The sequence below is a fragment of the Canis lupus genome, chromosome 3, assembly GCF_003254725.2.
Source record: "Canis lupus dingo isolate Sandy chromosome 3, ASM325472v2, whole genome shotgun sequence".
In the NCBI taxonomy this organism is placed as follows: domain Eukaryota; kingdom Metazoa; phylum Chordata; class Mammalia; order Carnivora; family Canidae; genus Canis; species Canis lupus.
In genome coordinates, this window is record NC_064245.1 from 213,752 (window position 1) to 235,804 (window position 22,053).

At 36.8% G+C, this 22,053-nt stretch overlaps 1 protein-coding gene across 9 annotated transcripts in view; it reads right to left on the bottom strand.

Moving 5' to 3' along the window:
* APC (APC regulator of WNT signaling pathway) overlaps positions 1–22,053 on the bottom strand; it is a 128,220-nt gene that overhangs the window by 95,446 nt on the left and 10,721 nt on the right. Inside the window, exon 1 of one of the 9 annotated variants that reach the window (XM_025437905.3) lies at positions 17–139. The exons of 7 other annotated variants lie outside the window; for them this stretch is intronic. The gene's annotated coding sequence lies outside the window, so the exon portion shown is untranslated. Of the gene's footprint in view, positions 1–16; positions 140–22,053 lie in introns of those variants that run through there. One more of the 9 variants, XM_025437909.3, reaches the window with a different exon arrangement.

The window sequence follows — 22,053 nt, forward strand, 5'->3', positions numbered from 1 at the left end:
CCGCCGCAGCACCTACCCCATCTCCGAGCCCCGCAGCACCTCCATTCCGTCTCCACTGACACCCGGGCGGGCTGCGCCAGGACAGCCCAGGTGGGTCACGTGCGCGCGCGGCCGGCCAATCCGCGGGGCGGCACCAGCGCATCACCCCCGCCGCCCGCCCGCTGCCCGCCCGCGCCCCGCCCCGCGCCCCGCCCCCGCGCCCCTCGGGGTGCCCTTCACCTCCCGGCACCCGGTCCGCGGACGCGGACTGAGGGGGGGCGGGGGTCCGCAGGGCGGAAAGGCTAGTGCGAGATGCTGGGGGTGGGGGGGGGATACACTCTATCTCCTGTGCTGAGATTCACGTATGGGCCGCATAGAGGAGAGGAGCCCTCTTAGTGCGTTGTAACAAATAGTTATAGATCACAAGTCGCTGACTCAATCTGTTTGAATGAAAAACACAGTGACCACTAAAGCTCTGGTGGCAGCAGAGCGGCTGGGGTGCGGATCCGGGAGGAGCCTCTGCTCCCGCGGCTTAGGGCTTGTGTGCACTTTAGTCATTCCAGGGCGCAGGGCTTCAACTTCCTCTGCAAAAAGGGAGAAGCATGGAAGAAAGGGGTTAATACAAAGGACGCGGTGCTGTCAGTTGCTACTAACCTGAAACAAATTACTTAATGCGAATTTTGTGTTTCATTAATTTATTTATTAAAATTTTTATTTGAGAAGGGAGGAAAGTGTGGGGAGAGCCCCAGAGGGAGAGGGAGCAGCAAACTCCCCACTGAGCAGAGAGCCCAACGCAGGGCTCCATCCCGGGACCCTGAGCCCAAGGCAGAGGCAGAGGAAGGCAGCCTTAGCTTAACCCACTGAGCCACCAGGGTGCCCCGCTACATTTTATTTAAATCAAACCGAGTGAAGCTTAACTTACTAATTTTTATAAGTTGGAAGGGCAAATTCAAATTGCCAAGAATTTAAAATAGATTTAAATTTTGGTTTAAATGGGAGGAGACCGGTGTCCATGATCTATTTCGAATTTAAAAGGATATTTAACTTCAGGTTTTTAAATGAAATGTTATTTATCATAATCTTTTACTTGTTAAATTAATAACATGAAAAGCAGCAAGCTATCAACAGTATGTTTGAAGTAACTCCATTTTATTAAAAGTTGTATGAATTAGAAAAGTAATAGACACAGTAAAATGCTCATGGATGTGCATACAACCAGTGCTCATAGTGGTCATCCTCGGAATTTGGGATTTTTAGCGTTTTTCTCTTTTTCCTTTGTGCTTCTGAATATTTTTTCTCTTTGTGTCTATCTTATAATGCCTGATATACATAGCAAACACCCTCCAAATATTTGTTAGGTGAACATATGGGCAAACACTGACCACTTGTTACTAGTAATTAGAAAAATTGTATTTTAAAGGTTTAAATATATTTAGAAACAGTTCCCCTTCATATTTGAAAGGAAATGTGCATCAATTTGATTGTATTTCAAATGGCCCTTTCGTCAGGATGACTTAGTTTTACAAAAGGCTTTCAACTGTCCCTTACTGAAAGTGCATGATTCACTGAACAAGACTTAATTATTTATATAGTCACTATTTGTAACAAATTCAGAATAGACAATTCCTCATAAGCCCTTGTGGAAAGAAAAAAATACCCTTCAAATCAAAGAATACACTTTAGAAGCTCCTAAAAATAACTTGAGTATCCTAAGAAACAATTCTGTTACTCTTGACTCAGACTATGATTCAAGTTGTTATTCAATAAACTAGGTTGTAGCCAAAATATTTGTCTAAATTTTTACTGTTATGTATTGCACAAGTCAATCAGTGATTCACATGACAAAATTTTCAAGAAGGATCTGACCATTACATGTCCGTTAACCATAATTCAAATCTAAAAACAAGCCAATCTAAAAACTTCACATTTCACAATATTGCCAACTGAATTATTAAGATTTTCTCCTTAAGGATTCCACAAAATTTGATTTGAATTTTATTTTTAAAATATATTTAGCTATTTTAAAAACAATAATTAGGGGATCCCTGGGTGGCGCAGCAGTTTAGTGCCTGCCTTTGGCCCGGTGTGCGATCCTGGAGACCCGGGATCGATTCCCATGTCAGGCTCCCGGTGCATGGAGCCTGCTTCTCCCTCTGCCTGTGTCTCTGCCTCTCTCTCTCTCTCTCTGTGTGTGTGACTATCATAAATAAATAAAAATTAAAAAAAAAGCTTTAAAAAAACAATAATTAAAGACATATACAATCAAAATGTATTGAGCCAAATTCGAACACAAGGAAGATCATTAAAACATTAACTGGTGCTACCACGTTTGTTATGTATCTCAGAACTCCTGCCAACCCTATTTAAATAAAAATGTTAGTATTTACACTACATATATACGTATGCACTAAAAATATTTTCATGATTAACATGAAACACTACAGAAATGAATGTATGTTAAAGCTATTGCAAGACTACACCTAACATGCCTTTCTTTGATTTTATATATCTGTTCATTTATGATCATTGCAACTGTTTTCAGTATACGTAAGTAAATGTTATAATTATGAACACATGGTTCATCTTTAAAAAAAACTTTCTAAACCTTCGGCAGCTTAAAAAATTAATGACTAAATAAATGAATAGAATTTTTAATGTAAAAAAAAAGAAATTTTAATGTCTTAAATCTTGCATTCCATTTTAACAGACACATTTGGCCTAATTTTAAGGCTTATAATTTCAAAGCCTGACAAGAAGAATATGTGCAACATTATTAACTAGTATAAAAGAAGTAAAAATTAGTGCTCCTTTCTGTTGTCTTAATTCACTCTTGTGCTTTGTCAACATTTAACTCTTTCTCTTTACTAGATACCTCAGATATATCGAAATAGAACAGATCTATGCCTACGTAGCTATCAACAAAAGCTTTTTTCTTTAAAAATAAAAATTATGTATTGAAAAAGCACATACTAGTATAAATCTATGTTCTCTAGGTGCTAAGCCAAAAAAGCTCAGATTCATTTAGACACCTCAGGTCTTTAAATTTATACTGGGTTGACAGTAAGACAAAAAAGCATAAGAAGAGAAAAAAATGAGACCAATTTCAAAGGCCAAATTGGTTATGAAGACCAGTTCTTCCATCTTTTCTGTATTTTTTCACAGGACATGGGAAGGAGATGAACTGTTGCAATGGCAATGGGACTTTTAGTGACGTGTAAACTAAGTGGGAGACAGAATCACACTCTTCTACAAAATAGATTTATCTGTATATTGTGTTACCTCAAGAGGCAAAAATTTCTCAAAATAAAATTTCCTAGCACTAATACTAAAAGCTAACATCGCTTTTCTCCCTCCAATCTTTCTCCTCTCTAATCGGCAAATACCAAAATAGTTTTTTTACACTCCGGCTCAAAGAACATTTCACGGCTTCCAACTGCTAACAGTGGCACTGAGACAACTTGGAGTTTAATCAGGGAGTGCCCTGAATGGCATATTAATTAGTCTTCCTACACTAAAAGGCTTCCTACATGTATTAAGTTTCCTATGGCTGCCGTAACAAATTACCACAACGTTCATGCCTTAAAACAACAAAATGGGTTATTTCACACTTTTGTGGTTCAGAAGTCCCAGATGAGTCTCACTCTAAGCTAAAATCAAGGTATATCTCTACAGGGCTGCCCACCTTTCTGGAGGCCCTAAAGGAAAATTCTGTTTTCCTGTCCTTTCCAGTTTCCAGAGACTGAATACACTCCTTGGCCCATGGCCTCCTTCCTCTATCTTCAAAGCTAGCAACAGTGCATCGAGTCTTCACTTTATAGCACTCTGATCTTGCTGATACTGTCCTCTCTTTCTTTGGCCCTTGCTCGACTTCCCTCTTAGACTTTTAAAAACTCACTTCAAGGACCCTTACACTGGTCCACCTCAACAATCCAGGATAATCTCCCTATTTTCAGGTCACCTCATTAGTGACTTTCTTCCATCTGCAACCTTAAATCCCCTTTGTTACATAATCAAACATATTTATGGGTTCTGGGGATTAAGAAGTGGACACCTTTGGGGAGCCATTATTCTGCCTACCACACTACAGCTTCATCTTTAACTATTTCAGAACTTGCATCCTAATAATAGTACAATCACACTAAATACTTAGCCATTTCTATAACTCACCTTAAATGTAGGGCTTTTGTTTTTATTCTAATATGATACAGTAGAAGGTTCCAGCATATGGAGATGGAAGACTTAGGTTCAAAGTTCTGAATCATTTCTGTAGCTCTATGACTTTGGTAAATCACTTAACTACTCTAAGCTCTGGCTACTTTTTCATCTGTAACATGAGAATAACTGTTTGGCTTATTTTACAGAGCTGTTTAAGGATCAAATGCATAATTCTAAACAAATTTTATAAATTATAAAAGATTTTTTTAAATTAAAGGATTACTCATTGTTCTGTTGGTCCAAACCAACACTCCGTTTAGACATACAATTCCATGAAGTAATCTACCATCCCATCTAGAATCTAGAATCCATTCCCTCTCCTCCACTGGTACTATCTCTTTTGTGGCACAAACACATTTTGTACCTTGGTGTGCACATCTCCTTTCCCATTCCAGACTATAATAATCTTGAAGAATCACACTTGACTTCATCTTGTATGTCTTATGGTGTGTATCACAGTATTTTGTGCATTGCAGGTATCCATTAAATATTAGTATAAGGAGTGATTTAAAATTAATCTCCAAAGGGCATCCAATGAAGATACTCTCATGGAAAGTAGAGCAAATGCTGAAAATGAGTATTATTGCAAAATACAACTTTTTACAGAGGACACAGAATGCTTTAAATAAAAAACACTGGGTCTTGCAGATGGGAAAAATGTGATGTAGCCTTGGGACTAAGATTCTAAAGTTATGTGGCTGCATAGTAGGATCACTTTAGGAGCCTGAAGAATTTAAAACACCATTACATCAGAATCTCTACAAACAAGCCCTAGGCACTAGAATGTGCTATCAGCATTGAGAAGTATAGAGCACTACTTTAGCTTCTGCTGCCAAAGTTCCTACTGTACAATGGGACGGAGGCCATTCTGAAATGCCTTTAAATTAGAGTGTTATATAGCTTGAGGCATCTGCTTACAGGAGAAAAATTTCCTATTAGGTGATATTTAATTAAAATAATATTGTTTGAGTCAGTGAGGATACATGAAAATAGGTAGTAGTTTCAAAGGTCCTTAAAATGTTTAAAATGCTTATAGAAGGGGTTCCTGGGCGGGGGGGGGGGGGGGGGGCTTAGCAGTTTAGCACCTGCCTTCCGCCCAAGGCATAATCCTGGGGTCCTGGGATCAAGCCCCACATCAGGCTCCCTACATGGAGCCTGCTTCTCCCTCGGCCTGTGTCTCTGCCTCTGTGTGTGTGTGTGTGTGTGTGTGTGTGTATCTCTCATGAATAAATAAATAAAATCTTAAAATAAAATAAAATAAAATGCCTATAGAAGTTCAGTTAAAAGAAATCATCCTATGTAAATTAGATACATGCCCAAGAGTTAAATCAAAGACACTCAGTACTGTTTACACTAGTGAAATGTTAGAAACAACCTCAATGATTGATAACCACTTGGTTAATTATACTTGTAGTACACTTAAAGAGGATTAAAATTATGTCAGATATACAACTGCATAAAAAAGCATAAAATACTTAGGAATAAATTTAACCAAATAGATGAAAGATGTGTACACTGAAAACTGTAAGACACTGATGAAAGAAGTTAAAGAAAACACAAACACAGACATTCCATGATTATAGATTGTTTAAGAATTAATACTGTTAAACTGTCTATACTACTCAAAGCAATCTACAGATTTAAGGTAATCTCCATCAAAACCCCAATAGCATTTTACACAGAAACAGAACAAGCCTAGTATTTGTATGAAACCACAAAAGATCCTGAATAGCCAAAGTGATCTTGAGAAAGAACAAAGCTGGAGTTCTTGATTTCACTTTCTGATTTCAAATTGTATTACGAAGCTAGAGTAATAAGAACAATATAGTACTGGCATAAAAACAGATGCAGAGGGATGCCTGGTTGGCTCAGTCAGTACAGTATGTGACTCTTGATCTTAGGGTAATGAGTTTGAGCCTCACCCTGGGTGTAGAGATTACTTTAAAAAATACACACACAAAATCAGACATAGTTATCAATGGAACCGAAAACAAAGCCCAGAAATAAATGGATGCACATATGGTCAAGTTAATTTACAACAAAGGAGCCAAGAATATACAATGGGAAAAGTACAGTCCAGGTGCTGAGGAAACTGGACAGCCATGTGCCAAGAATGCCCTATTTTGCACCATACACAAAAACCAACTCAAAATGGATTAAACAAGACTCAAATTTAAGACCTGAAAGCATAAAACTCCTAGAAGAAAACAGAATGGATAGGATCCCTGACAGTGGTCTATGCAATGGTTTTTCAATTTGACACCAAAAGCAAAAACAGACAAGTGGGGCTACATCAAATTAAAAAGCTTCTGCATAGCAAAAGAAACCATCAACAAAATGAAAAGGCAACCTACTGAATGAGAGAAAATATCACAAATCATATATATATATCCAGTAAAGGGTTAATACCCAACCTAGATAAAGAACTCACAGAACTGAATAGCAAAAAACACAAACAAAAAATCCAAATAATTGTACTAAAAAATGGGAAGAGAAACTGACATTTTTCCAAAGAAGACATCCAAATGGCCAATATGGGTACATGAAAAAGTGCCCAACATCACTCACCATTCAGGGAAATGTAAATCAAAACCACAATTATCACCTCTCAGCTGTTAGAATGACCATTATCAAAAAAGACAAGAGATAGGTATTGAGAGGATGCAGTGAAAAGCCTGGGTGGCTCAGTGAGTGGCTGCCTTTGGCTCAGGGAGTGACCCTAGGGTCCTGGGATCGAGTCCCACATCGAGCTCCCTGCATGGAGCCTGCTTCTCCCTCTGCCTGGGTCTCTGCCTCTCTCTGTGTCTCTCATGAATAAATAAATAAAATATTTTTAAAAAAAGGCAACCTTTGTGCACCATTAGTATGGATGTAAACTGATAGAGCCATTAAGGAAAACAATATTTTCAAGAAATTAAAAACAGAACTACCATAAGATCCAGCAATCCCATTTCTGGGTATATATCCAAAGGAAATGAAAACAGGATATGGAAGAAATAGCTGTACTCCCATGTTTATTGCAAAATATCATATAATTCATATAATACTGAGTGAAAATGTAGAATACTACATGCTTAATATGATACCGATTAGCTTTTTCTTTAAAAAAAATGATATATATGTGCACAGAGAAGATGAGAAGCTAAACCAAAATATCAAGTGTGTCATCCCTGGGTGTAGGAATACAGAAATTCTAGTTTTTCTGATTTTATAAAATTTCCACAATGTAGCACACATCACAATACATATTATCTATAATTTTCTTTTAAAGTCAAATACTTCTGGGCAGCCCCGGGGCTCAGCGGTTTAGCACCTGCCTTCAGCCCAGGGCATGATCCTGGAGACCTGGGATCGAGTCCCGCATCAGGCTTCCTGCGTGGAGCCTGCTTCTCCCTCTGCCTGGGTCTCTGCCTCTCTGTGTCTCTCATGAATAAATAAATAAAATCTTTAAAAAATAAAAATAAAAAATAAAGTTAAATACTTCTAAGGTTGACACAATTTGAAATCACACTTGAAGGAGAGAGCTATATAACACTCTAATTTAACGGCATTTCAGAATGGCCTCCCTCCCATCGTACAGTAGGTACTCTGGCAGCAGAAGCTAAAGTAGTGCTCCATACTTCTCAATCCTGGTAGCACATACTAGTGCCTAGACCTTGTTTTTAAAGATTTCATTTATTTGAAAGAGAGTGGGGGGAGGGGCAGAAGGAGAGGGAGAAGCAGACTCCCCACTGAGCAGGGAGCCCAACGACGCAGGGCTCGCAGGGCTCGACCCCAGGACCCTGAGATCATGACCTGAACTGAAGGCAGATTAACCGACTGAGCCACCCAGGCGCCCAGAGGTTTGATTTTTTATTTAGATGTTACACAGAAGTGGTACCATGCAGCAAGTCTTTCTCTGTCTTATTTCACTTAACATAATGATTTCAGGGTCCATCCATGTTGCAAATGGCAGGGTTTTTTTTCCCATGGTTGAATAATATTCCATTGTGTGTATGTACACACACACCCCCACACATTGTCTTTATCCGTTGATAAACACTTAGGTTGTTTCTTGGCTATTATGGGTAATTCTGGGGTCGTTTTGTGGGAGTATGGCAAATACAAGGCAGTGTGCATGGTAGCAGGCACATCAGTAAAGGCAAAAGAAATAAAGAAAAGCCATGAATGACTCAATCATGGCTACTCTGAGTTAATTCTGCTTCATTTCCCTCATATGACTTAAAAAATGCTGACTATGTACTAGGTTAAATATGCCCTAGTGTTATTCTAGTGAATATGCTACATAACATGGTAAAAAGGACTTGACACATATAATTAAGGTTATTAATTAGCTGATTTTAAAATAGGGAGCTATAACTGGAATTTTTTAAGAATGGTCCTGGGTGGGCCCACAAATGAGCCCTCAAAAGCTTCTAAGCAGTCAATGACTTCCTAATGAAATTCAAATAAATTACAAAATCCTTACTTTGGTGTATAAAACTAACCTCTGCTTCCATTTCCACTCTCTTCCCCTACCTCACCCTCTCCTTGCTCTGTGTTATGCTTCTGTATTGCCTTTCCTTCAGCCTTAGAACTCTGCTCCCAAATTTTCAAATGACTGCTCCATCTTATCATTTGTCTCTTGGCATAAAAGTCACATCTTCAAAAAGAGCTTCTATGATTACCTTATGAACATTGGTACTGTCTTTAAACTTTCTACCACAACATGCTATTTTCTACTCAAATCATTTAGGATCTGAACGGCACTATCTCTGTACCTATGCATTTATTTTTCTGTCTCCCTCATTGCTTGCTAAACTGGAATATAAATTCCATGAGGACAAACATAATGTCTACTACTGGTTTACATTCTTGTGCACTGCTATTTCCTTTGCACCTAGAACGTGCTTGGTACACAATACACATTCAATACATACTGCTGAATGTATGAATGTAGATGATATAAAGATGAGTAAGATATCAATTTAGAATCAAGTAGGGGACCTAAACATTTACAACAAAGTTTTAATACAAGGCAACGTGTATAAAAGGATGAGGGATTACATGATTTCTGGCTAGGTGACCAACAAAGATTTCAGAAAATAGGAATAGAACTAGACTTGAAAGGTGTTTAGGAATTTTTCAGGGCTAAGATTTTGATTTTGTCTGTTAGGTTAAAAAAATTTAAACTTTGCCTTATGGGCGATTAAAAATACAGGCGTTTCAAATAAATTAGGATACACGATTAGAGACGAGCCATAAAAATTAAACTAGTTTCTAGTTCCTACTCAAGAGGATAATCAGAAATTATATGTATGTTACTACTAATTTATAGTTAAATTTAATAACCAAAGACTTATTCAATTGCAAAATATAATGGCAGGGAGAAACACTCAACTTTATACTCTACAAGAAACTTAGTTTTCCTTTATTTGGTGTTATTTTAGCAATTTTGACAACACTGTTTATTAATTTTATGTTGCTAATAAAACAACAACAAAAATCCCACAAAGTCATCTTTGGTAACCATTTTCTATAACTAATACAGTATTAAAATAATTGCACATTAAGAGGGGAATATTTTGTTTTCTAAATCCTTTTTTTTAAAAAAAGATTTATCTATTATTTTAGAGAGTGATGGGGGGCTGGCAGGGGAAGGCACAGAGGAAGAGGGAGAAAGATAATCCCAAGCAAATTCCCTACCCAACGTGGAGCCCAACATAAGGTTCAATCCCACAACCCCAAGATTGTGACCTTAGCTGAAACCCAGAGTCAGATGTTCAACCACTGAGCCACCCAGGTGCCCCCTGTTTTCTAAATTCTTAACGTATCTTAAGCAGGTAAAGTTCCAGGTTTAGAGTATCCAGTGTTTTAAACTATCCTCTTGGGGGAAAAAATTCTGACCAATTTTCTAAAAACTAACTGTTTAAAACAAGACTTTGTGCTTTCCCTTTAAAAAAAAAAGAAAAAAAAAGTATGTCTTGTTTAATGTTAACTTTGATCTTTACCGAAAAATGGAAAAACTGTAAGATTGTTCCCCAAAAACAACGTATAAACCCTATTCATAAAGATACATTTTAATAGTAATAGCCAATGGAATTCAGTTACCAAAACAGCACCAAATGTTTATAGTATCAATGTCAATTCGAGAAAAAGCACACAAAATGAGTTTTTTAAAATAGTCTTTCTCATGGGGCTACTGGCTAGCTCAGTCAGTGAAGCATTTAACCCTTGATCTTGGTAGTCACAAGTTCAAGCCTCATGTCAGATGTAGAGATTACTTAAAAATAAAATCTTTAGGGCGCCTGGCTGATTCAGTTGGTTAAGCATCAGACTCTCGATTTCAGCTCAGGTCATGATCTCTGGGTTGTAAGATTGAGCCCCACAGCAAGCTTTGTGCTCAGTGGGGGAGTCTGCTTGAGATGCTCTCCCTCCGCCCCTCCCCCTCTGCGCTTTCTCTCTCATTCTCTCAAATAAACCTTTTTTTTTTTAGATAAATCTTTAAAAAAAATTCTTAAAATAAATAAAAGACTTTCTTCAAGGAAAACATAATTAAAAATTAATATCACTTTAACATTTAAATTATCATAAAATACCTATATTACTCGACGGATCATTTATCAATTTATAGCATACACATTGATGTTAAAAACAAAATTTGGGGACACCTAGGTGGCTCAGCGGTTGAGTGCGTGCCTTCAGCTCAGGGCATGACCCCGGGGTCCTGGCATCAAGTCCCACGTCGGGCTCCCTGTGTGGAGCCTGCTTCTCCCTCTGCCTGGGTCTCTGCCTCTCTCTGTGTCTCTCATGAATAAATAAAATCTTTAAAAAAAAATCGGTGTACATAATAGAAATAAATTACAGCGTAATAGTGGCGCTTACTTTAGTACAATCTTAAACCAAATACTTGAGTAAAGATTTTTATTCTCATACCAATATCCTCATATCATTACCTTAGATGAGGAAACAATCACTTTTTCAACAACCTATATACCTATTGCGTTTGGTATTGTCTAATTCTATGTTATTTGCTTCCTTTTTGAAAATATTCCCTTCCTCTTGCTTTATGCTGAATTTTAAACACATAAAGCAAAGTACAGACTATAAAATTATTTCACTTCTGAGCACTTGGGGATAAATATTTGCTATTATAGGCTAAATCACCCAAACATGTAAAGTAAAATGAAAAAAAAGATCTACCTAGCATTATTGGACTATATCAATCAAACCTCTGGTCACCTAGAGTGCCCCTAACAGCACCTAACATACCGATTCATTTTAAGATTTAGGATAATGAGTTATCTAATAAAAGAATTCAAAATGAATACTTAATATTATGTTTTAAGAGAGAAGTGAGAAAGGAAAGCCAAGGCAAATGAAAAAATGTAATTCCCTCTTTCAATATAATGATTTTAAAACTAGAACTTCACATTTACTTTGTGAGTCTTTCTAAACTTACTTTGCCAAGTCATCCAAGATTGGGTAGAATTATTTGAGGTGTCATAGCTTTTATTGAAATAAAAAGACTTCTTAAGAACTGGACTAAATTTCACTTCACATTCCACTACCTTTCTCATTATACATCATTAAGCATAAACATCTTTTTTTAAAAAAAACATTTTATTGGGCAGCCCGGGTGGCTCAGCGGTTTAGGGCCACCTTCGGCTCAGGGCCTGATCCTGGAGACCCGGGATGGAGTCCCACGTCAGGCTCCCTGCATGAAGCCTGCTTCTCCCTCTGCCTGGGTCTCTGCCTCTCTCTCTTTGCCTCTCTCTCTCTGCCTGTGTGTGTGTGTGTGTGTGTGTGTCTATGAATAAATAAATAAAATCTTTAACAAAACAAAACAAACATTTTATTAATTTATTTGACAGAGAGTGAGCAAGTTGGAGCACAAGCAGGGGGAGGGGCAGAGGGAGAGGAAGAAGCAGATTCCCTCGCTAAGCAGAGAGCCCAATGCCATGGGACTTGACCCAGGACCCCAGGATCCTGACCTGAGCTGAAAGCAGACGCTTAACCCACTGAGCCACCCAGGTGCCCCAATCAATAAGCATTTTGGTCCCAAACCAGCCTGTACCTAACACAATATAGATGAGGCATTTTCTTAATCTTTCCCAAAGAAGGTCTGCAATTTAATTCAAACAGTTGGATCTGCTCATTAAAACACTTTAGACTTTCATAAAAAGGAGATCTTTTTGATATTCATTCTTTTACAACAGAGAATGCAAAATTCTTTACAAAAAAAAAAAATCTCCTATTCAGTGATAAGGTATTTGGGCTGGATTTATCAACCATTTATTTTATGCCAACAGTCTATATAAAATATCATTTGCCTGGAAGCTTGGAGGATTGATTCTCACCCTGTTCCCACTTCTTTTGAAATAGTTTTTTTTTTTTTTTTTTTTGGTCTCATACTACTCTAGTATTGAGAACACTATGCTGCTTGAAATGTTTTAAAAATTACTCAAGGAACTTAAGAGTGGTTTCCTCTGGGGAAGAGAATTGAGTGGTGCTTTAATTTTTACTGCTTAAACTTTTTTTTTTCTTTTAAGTTAGTGCTACGAATAATGTGGGGCTTGAACTCACAACCCCAAGATGAAGACTTCCATGTTCTACCAACTGAGCCAGCCTAGCACCCCCTTTACTATTTACATTTTTAATAGTGATCTGTACTACTTTTATATTAACAAACAAAAAAACTCTAAGCTATACCTAACAAAAAATAATCCAGGGAGGCCGGGGTGGCTCAGTGGTTGAGCGTCTGCCTTTGGATCAGGGTGTGATCCTGGGGTCCAGGGATCGAGTCCCACATCGGGCTCCTCTGCCTGTGTCTCTCATGAAAAAAATACATAAAAATCTTTTTCAAAAAATCCGTAACTGTTAGCTTTTACAAAGACCCTTTAAGATTAGCATTTTCCACCTTTCATGGTGTTCAGCTGGTGACAAAAGTTCAAGCTCATTAGCAACACATGTAAGGTCCTTTACGATCTGAGCCCTTCATACCTTTCCAGGCCATCTAACTACTCTAGCTATACTCCAACCAACTCGACTCCTCTGCACCCACCACCAACTCATACTATTTTATCTCCTGGAAGATTTTCACTCCCACTTTTTCACTTACCTAATGCTAATCCATTTTTAAGATTCCATGTTGTTTTCTCACCTAGTCCCAATATCCGTATGATGCTAAACCTCAAATTTGTATCTCCATCCCAATCCTCTCCTCTGAATATCCAACTATCCCATATGTCATTTGATGTCCAAGACATTTAAACTAAACAGACACTTGATTTACAAATCTCCCTGCCTCTAGCCTGCCACACTTAAATCCCCAAGTTCTCACTCCTCTAAAGATTACTCTCAAACAGTACACATGGGTAATATTTTTTGTTTTATCTTACAGTGGCAGCCTTACTCTTCCATACCATTCCAGCAGCATAAATATGCCAACACCTTACTTTTCTGCAGATTATAATCAGAATTGATTATTTTGTAAGTGATGCCCTACATCCACTCCAATTTCCAGATGACACCTGGATTCAAGGGCTAGATTAAAGTAATAACATCTATAGATGACATAGCAAAGATTTCAGTAATATGTTAAAGCTAAAGGACATATCCTACAATTTCTAAGAGGAAGCTAGTCTTAGTATCTTTAGATAGTCCCCATTTACACGATTTTTCTTCTCATCAGACAACAAACATGATAAAAAAAAAATTATTGCAACAAGCTTGTCAATCAAACATGCATTTTCCTGAGCAGCACATAAATAAAAGGTATAGAGTGTCCTGAAAGCCTTAGGCTTTTCTGCGTGATTCTACCTTGAGATTACCACAAATATCAAATGTAAGAGTGCTGGTCCAATCCTTATTTAAATGGAGCCAGGTGCTATGGTTAGGAGGTACTACTTCAATCACATTCCAAGGAATATTAAACCCAATAATCTTTAAAATGCTGGTATTCAAGCCTGTTATGCTGTTGTCCTGTGCCTAACAGATCTGACCTGTAGATCAATAAGATAGTGAAGAAGTGACTTCTGAGGCTAGGTCCCCAAAGACATTGCAGCTTCCACCTTGAGGCCAGCAACCATGCTATGAAGATACTCCGGTAAACCTGAAGAAAGGCCAACATGGTGCCCAAACCAGCACAGCACCAACTTGTCAGCCAAATGAGGGAGTGAGTGAGTGAGTGAGTGAGTGATCTTGGAAGCAGATCCTCTAGGCCCAGGAAAGTCAACAAATGTTCCTCATGTAGACAAGAAATAAGTAGAACACACAGATTCTTCCACTCTATTGTAATTCACAATGGAAATTCCAAACAACCACCTTTTTGTGTGGTTAGCAAAAGGGCTACTCTAGTCATATTTTCCCAAATTAACTTTTAATCACGGGACCACTTTTGTTAAACTCCAAATCAGCAGGATTTTCACACAGAAGTATCAGATAATTAGATTTAAATAGAAAGTTGTTTATCCCCTTGCAGTATCTGTTTTATACTTTTTTTTATTTTTTTTTAAAGATTTTATTTATTTATTCATGATAGTCACACAGAGAGAGACAGAGAGGCAGAGACACAGGCAGAAGGAGAAGCAGGCTCCATGCACCGGGAGCCCGACGTGGGATTCGATCCCGGGTCTCCAGGATCGCGCCCTGGGCCAAAGGCAGGCACCAAACCGCTGCGCCACCCAGGGGTCCTTGTTTTATACTTTTTAAAGTAAAAACTCTTCTGGAGCTTGAATAAGAGTTATCATTATGATTTAAAATTCTTAAGTATATCATGTTGCAGAATGCTAATTTTTGATGAAAACGCAAATCATTCTACCATATTAGCATATGTATTTGCCTTCTTAAAGGGCATCCACAAGTAATGTTTTTAAAATTTTTGGTTTCTGTGGACTCCAGTTTGAAAGACTAAACAAGAAAATGGCAACAGTGTTTGTTTCTGCAGAGAGGATGCAGGTGGCTGAAGGACAGGGCTAGATTTATTTTCATTTCATACATACTCTCTTGTACTTTTTGAAATGGGTGCTATATGCATGGAGTATCTGCTCAAAGATAATAAAGTCTCTTTTCCTGACGAAGCTATATTTTTTGTTTAAAATGAGAGACACCTAAAACAACCTCAGTACTTATTCAAAACCATGCTCGTTACTTTTTTTAAGTTGGCTAAGTAAGACATTATCTTGGTATCTTAATAGTGTCTACATTTCAGTTTGAGGCCAAGAAGCAAGTTATATTTTTTTTACAACTCTGGAAACAACCAAGATGATGACAAGAAACAATCTGGCTTTGACAACATAAAAACAGAATATGATTTTTCAAATTTCACATGTAGATCAGCTTTAGAAGAGTTGTTTGAGATGGCTGCTCCTTATAGCACTTCAGAAAAATATTTTTAAAAAACATAGTTAAAATATAGTATGCCCTCATTTTGTAGACACAGACATTATATACAGGGAGGTTAAGTAAGGGGTGCCCGGATGGCTCAACTGTTTAATCATCTGCCCTTGGCTCAGGTCATGATCCCAGGTTCTGGGATGGAGCCTTGCACTGGGCTCTCTGCTGGGCAGGGGAGTCGCTTCTCCCTCCCTCTCCCTCTGCCTGCCCTTCCCCCTGCTTGTGCGTGCCTGTGTGTGTGTGTGTGTGTGTGTGTGTGTGTACTTTCTCTCTCTGTCAAATAAATAAATATTTTTTAAAAATTGTGATTGGCTACAAAAGCTCTCAAATACGTAAAAAAAAAGAAGATCAAATGATTTGTCCTGATCTAGCTAATGACAGTACAAAATATTTGACTCCAGGTTTCATTCTCCACTGAACCAAAGTAGTTATTTCTGATTTAGAAATCTAAATGTATTTATCTTAAAACAGAGATGTCTTCCTATACCACTGGTTGGTCCTTAACCTCAATAAAAAATGGACAACTATAATGAGGATATATATACTATGTAAATATCACATTAAATACCGTAATTAAAATTAAATGATGAGCATGGGTAACACAAGTAATAAAAGCAGAAGCCTTCACTACTAGGTTTATAGAGGGCCTTCAGTAACTTCATTAAGAACCAATAAAAGACAAACGAAAGATTTTAATTTGCTACTCAGTAACAGTGAGATACATTAGGAATAGAATTACCCCTCCCCCACCCCCCATATAATAATCTGCTTTTGGGGGGCATATAAAGCAGCATACCAAACACTGGTCACAGAAAATGAGAACTCTTTTCCCATTCAGTTGCTCTTAAAAGTTCCTAACATTTAACATTTTGGCAAGAAAATTGTCACAGTTTAAGTCCAGTCTTCTCAGTGCTAGTAATAATATTTAATTAGCAGGCAGTTATCTGAATTGAGATACAAAACTTTGTCAAAGACCTAATTCTACACTGAATCAAAAATCTCGTTAGTATCATAAAAACTAATATAAAATCATAGCATGTGGTAACATTATAAAATATCATCAAGTTGTGGTGGGAAAATCCTACCAATACGTACTTCCAAAAGACAGCATATAAATTTCTATGAAAGTGAAGCAATAATTGGATTTAAAACTGACATAATACATTACTTTGGTATAACAGAACTGATATTTCTCAGTTTTTATGAGTAGGTATTAACTTTCTGTGAGAATTTGAAACTTGTTTCAACTTAGGTTACTCTGCAATTCGTCAAAATATATGTTGAGTGTTCACCCAAATGAGCACAAGAATTAAAATACGTTTGTAGGTTTTGCCCAGTGTGACATTTTTTCCAAGTTTATTTTAACTGATAGCTAACATCATTTTTCAGTGATGCTAATGCGTAAACTAATGTTTGTTAAAGAAAACAGAGGAAGAACTCTTGTGTTAGCATGAAGCTATAAAAGAAATGTTATTGAAATATTAGAAAAGATATCAGAACTGAAACTATAACAAAGAAAAAGAAGACAAGAAATGAAAGATTAGAATAAGAAGGGTAGAATGTCATAGGCCTAATTAAACAGAGGTACTAAAATCCAGGTCTAGTGAACAAAAGAATATAACACGGAAAATGTGTGTTATAGTAGTGTGGAAGGATTCCAAGATTTTGGAACCAAGAGTTAAGGAGTACATTGATGAAGGGGCACCTGGGTGACTCACTGGTTGAGCGTCTGGGTTCCGGGATCGAGTCCCACCTCAGGCTCTCTGTGGGGAGCCTGCTTCTCCCTCTGCCTGTGTCTCTCTACCTCTCTCTGGGTCTCCCATGAATAAATACATAAAATCTTTAAAAAAAAAAAAGTATATTGATGAAATACACTCAGTGTTATTATGCTACAACATACTCCAGAAGTACTTATTCTAACCTAAAAGCTGCTTTTTACATTATCAAAATAAAAATCTTCAAAAAACATATGAAAGTCCAATTTAGGAACAGTACAGACATTAACAAATGCTGAGACTGAAGGCTGAGACCAATTCATATCTGAATTTAAACAATGACAGCAAACTAAGAAATTAAAAACTAGACTCCACAAATTGAATTTAGAAAGTATAAAATTAGTTGTATTTGTAATAAATATATAATTAAGATGCTTTAATATTTTATCAGATCTTAATAGTTGCTAATAAATCATTGTCTTAGTTGTGTTTGGAATAGCTATAGTATCATATGGCTGAAAAGAAACTCAAGAAACTATAAAAAGGAAGAGATGTGGATATTGGGTCAGTACAACTTTAGGCAAATCAAGGCACCCAGACTTCCTTGAGCCTCTGTTTTAACATATTTAAAATGGGAGAGGGGCAGGAACAGAGGGCACATGAAAAACTCACTGCCTTGTCTTTCCCAGTGCTAGAATTCTCTGTCACTTCACTTCATTCTTCAGTTCTTTGAAGGGCAGTGAGCAAATCTAAAACAAAGAAGCTGTTTAAATCTGACACAGCTGGGAAAGTGAAAGGAATTGTAATTAACAAGAAACTTTGTATTTTCTTTTAGGAGAAAAAATAAGCAAACAGAATTCTAGATTTCCTTAAAAGAGAACTGCGTTTGTATTTTGTGGATGCATCAATGTAATCACAAAGTGACAGATGGCATTTCATGGTAACAGCTGTGATTAATATCAAGTTAAACATCTTTAAAATAAAAATATACTGGTATGTTATATAAAATTTTCAACACCCCTCCAACCACAGAATGTCAATTTATATAAACTACTCCAGTTTAGTTTGTATGGTAAGATTTCTAACCTGTGTGTTTAACCTATTTAATCGATTCAATTTCCAAAACAAATGCAAATTATATATATAATACTTTAAATAGATGTGGGTTCAAAGGTTCAAAATTCATATTCTGTCCCTGAGATATACCAAAAATTATTTAGGAAAATAAAATAGAAATCACAACATCCATATGGCATATAGAAAGCTCTCACAATTACTGGAAACGAACCTCTCTTCCAACAAAATTACTCAAGGACAGATGTTTGCAGTCCTTCCTCAGCTCAGTGCATTTTCCCTCCCTCTTCGTATATCTCTACTTCAAAAAATGTGCACATTACATCTCCTTGTTCATGGAAAGGACAATTCCTATCCCAATGTACTACCTACGTTACACATATTTTCATTACACGTTACACGTATTTTCATTACACGTTATTTCTGACTTCTCCAGTCAAAGAAAATATCCTCTGTCTCCTTCCCTTGGGGCTTTGCAAAGAAATGGACTAATGTAATAAACAATGCTGAGCATTAAAAGGCAAGCATACCTTCATGTTTACCTCCAGATAATCTCATTTGTAACATAAAAGGAACCTTAACACAAAGAAATGACTACTGTAGAAATGTCAAGTTCTCCTTGAACAAGTTAGTCAAAGAAATATTTGGGGATTCCTGGGTGGCGCAGTGGTTTGGCGCCTGCCTTTGGCCCAGGGCGCGATCCTGGAGACCCGGGATCGAATCCCACATCGGGCTCTCGGTGCATGGAGCCTGCTTCTCCCTCTGCCTGTGTCTCTGCCTCTCTCTCTGTGTGACTATCATAAATAAATAAAAATTAAAAAAAAAAAAAGAAATATTTGGACTTGATTGTAGAAATTGCAGACTATACAATTCAAACTTATCCTTTTGAAGTCAATTTTAAAAACTAGACAAAATATTAAAATTCTCTTCTTAAAAGCATCAAATAACTAACAACATGGTGAGGGGTGAATAACCAGTTCAAATCCACCAGAAGTTGAAACCCAGAAAGGTGAGCTCAGCTTTTGTCTTCCATGGATTTGTCAAAAAAGAAGTATTTAGGAGGCTGAACTTTGTGATTTGTTGCTTGACTTCCAGGACTGGGGAACAAAAGTTAGAATCTGGAACCCACCAATGATAAAGACCGTAATAAAAACATCATTGGCTTTGGGCTTGGACTCCACAGGGATGCATCCTAAGGCAAATAAGAGGGAACCAGAAGGTAGCCCAGAAAAGTTAAAAGATTTGGAATTGGATTAACATGGTCTCACACTCCAAGGCACTTAGCAACAGCAAAAGAAAATCTTTGGAGAAAAATTAACTTCACCTTATACATCAAATTATTTCTGCAAAGACAACAGTTTAGGTCCACAGAGAGCTGACATGTTGGAATTACACAACACAGACTGGGACACCTGGGTGGTTCACTGGTTGAGTGTCTCTGCATTCATTCAGCTCAGGGCGTGATCCCAGGGTCCTGGGATCCAGTCCTGCATCGGGCTCCCCCCCCCCCCAGGGAGCCTGCTTCTCTCTCTATGTCTCTGCCTCTCTCTGTGTGTCTCTCATGAATAAATAAAATCTTAAAAAAAAAAAAAAGACACAGACTGAAAAATACAACATTCAAGGATCTAAAAGTGAAGCTTGACTATTTTTGCATGGAAATGAAAACTACATAAAGTGACACGGTAGATATGAAAAAGGACAAAATAAAACTTCTAGTAACTAGTAAAAGAAGAAAGAAAGAAAAAAAAGAAAAACTAGTAAAAACTAGTAAAAGAAGAAAGAAAGAAAAAAAGAAAGAGGTTGTAACTTCCAAATAGTAAGAGAAAAAAAAATCTGAAACGAAAAAATAGTCAACTTGTCTAAATGGCAAGAAAGTGGAGAAAAGGGAACTAACAAGCAGGGCAAATATAAAATATATAGTAAGATGGGAGAGTTAAATCCAACCATGTCACAGAAGAGACACACCAAAAACGTAAGAACGGAAGAAGGTTGAAGGTAAAAGAATAGAAAAAGATATACCATACAAGCAATAATGAAGAGAAAGCTGGTGTTGTTATAGCACTCTCAAACTAAACTAAACTTAAATGCAAAAAAAGGGCCATCCAAATAAAATAGGAACACTTCATACTATAAGTCACAAAGAAGATATAACTACTGTGCATTTTCATGCATCTACTAGCACAGCCTCAAATACAGAAAACAAAAACTGAGAGAACTACAAGGGGAAACAGTCAAATCCACAATCATAATGGGATATATTTTAACATACCTTTATATTTGATAAACAAAAAAAGATCACTAATGATGCTAAAGATATGAATTACAAGATTAATAAACATGACCTAGTAAAAATATATGGAACACTGCACTCAACTGCAGAGGAACAAAAGATAATATACTGGGCCATAACGCACATCTTAAATTTTAAAGGTCTGAAACCACAGACTTGAATCAGTGTATTCTCTACCTTTTACAGTTGTTAGAAATCAAAAAATTATTAAAAAGTAACTAGATTATCTCCATGTGTTTAGAAATTAAGAAATATAAAACTTCCAACTAATCTAAAAGTCAAAGTTTAATGCCAATAAAAATTAGAAAATTTTAAGTGAATTATAAAAATACTACACATCATAATTTAAGTAATAGAACTAGCTAAAACAGTGCTTAGAGGGAAACACTTAGCCTTAAATGCATATAATTAAAAGGAAGAAATGCTGGAAAGTAGTCAACTATAAGAAATTAATAAAAGAACAAAAAAGTAACCCCCCAGAAAAGGAAAAGGAAGGAAATAAAGCAGAAATTAGTGCAAAAGAACACAAACATGCAATAAAAAGGATCAGCAAGACTCAAAATTTAGTTATTTTGAAAGACTACTAAATCTCTGATAAGACTGATAAAGGTAAAAGAGGTTATCTTATAGACTATATCAGAAATAAGAAGGGGTTTCTTTCTTGAAGCCATTAATATATAATTTTGCGAAGGTAAGTTAAAAAGTGTGGATGAAAAAAACAACCTCTTAAGGGAAAAATTACAAAATAATCAAGAGACCGAAAACCTGAATAAGCTTATTAGAAAGGGGAAATCCGATTAATAATCAAAAACCTTTCCAAAAAGAAAATTCTCAGCTCAGATGGCTTCTCTGCCAGATTGCAGTAAAAATTTGAGGAACAAATAAATCTAATCATACACAAACTTTTCCAGAATAGAAAATACGGGTCAGTTTACCTTATGAGGCTAGCGCAACAATGATTTCAAATCTTGAGAAGAACAATGTAGGCCATCTCATTCCTGAACATTGATGCAAACTTTCAGGAAAATATTAATAAACTGAACAAACCAGGAACAATTTGAAAACAAAGTACAGTAAAACTAAATTAGGTTTATCAGTAATTAAACAGTTAAATAAAATTCAATATATTAACACACTAAGAAAATTAATATGGTAATAAAAAGTCGTAAAATAAAAAAGTATTAAATTCAAACAAGCAGAACAAGACACAAAATTGTTAGTAAATGAGATATAGGAGGGAACTTATTTTTTTTAAGTTTTTATTTTAATCACCCAGTGCTCATTAAGAGAAGTGTACTCATATCCCAACCTCATCTATTTCCCCCATCCTCCCACCCACCTCCCCTCTGGTAACCATCAGTTTGTTTGTTCTCTTAAGTTAAGAGCCTGTTGGGACGCCTGGGT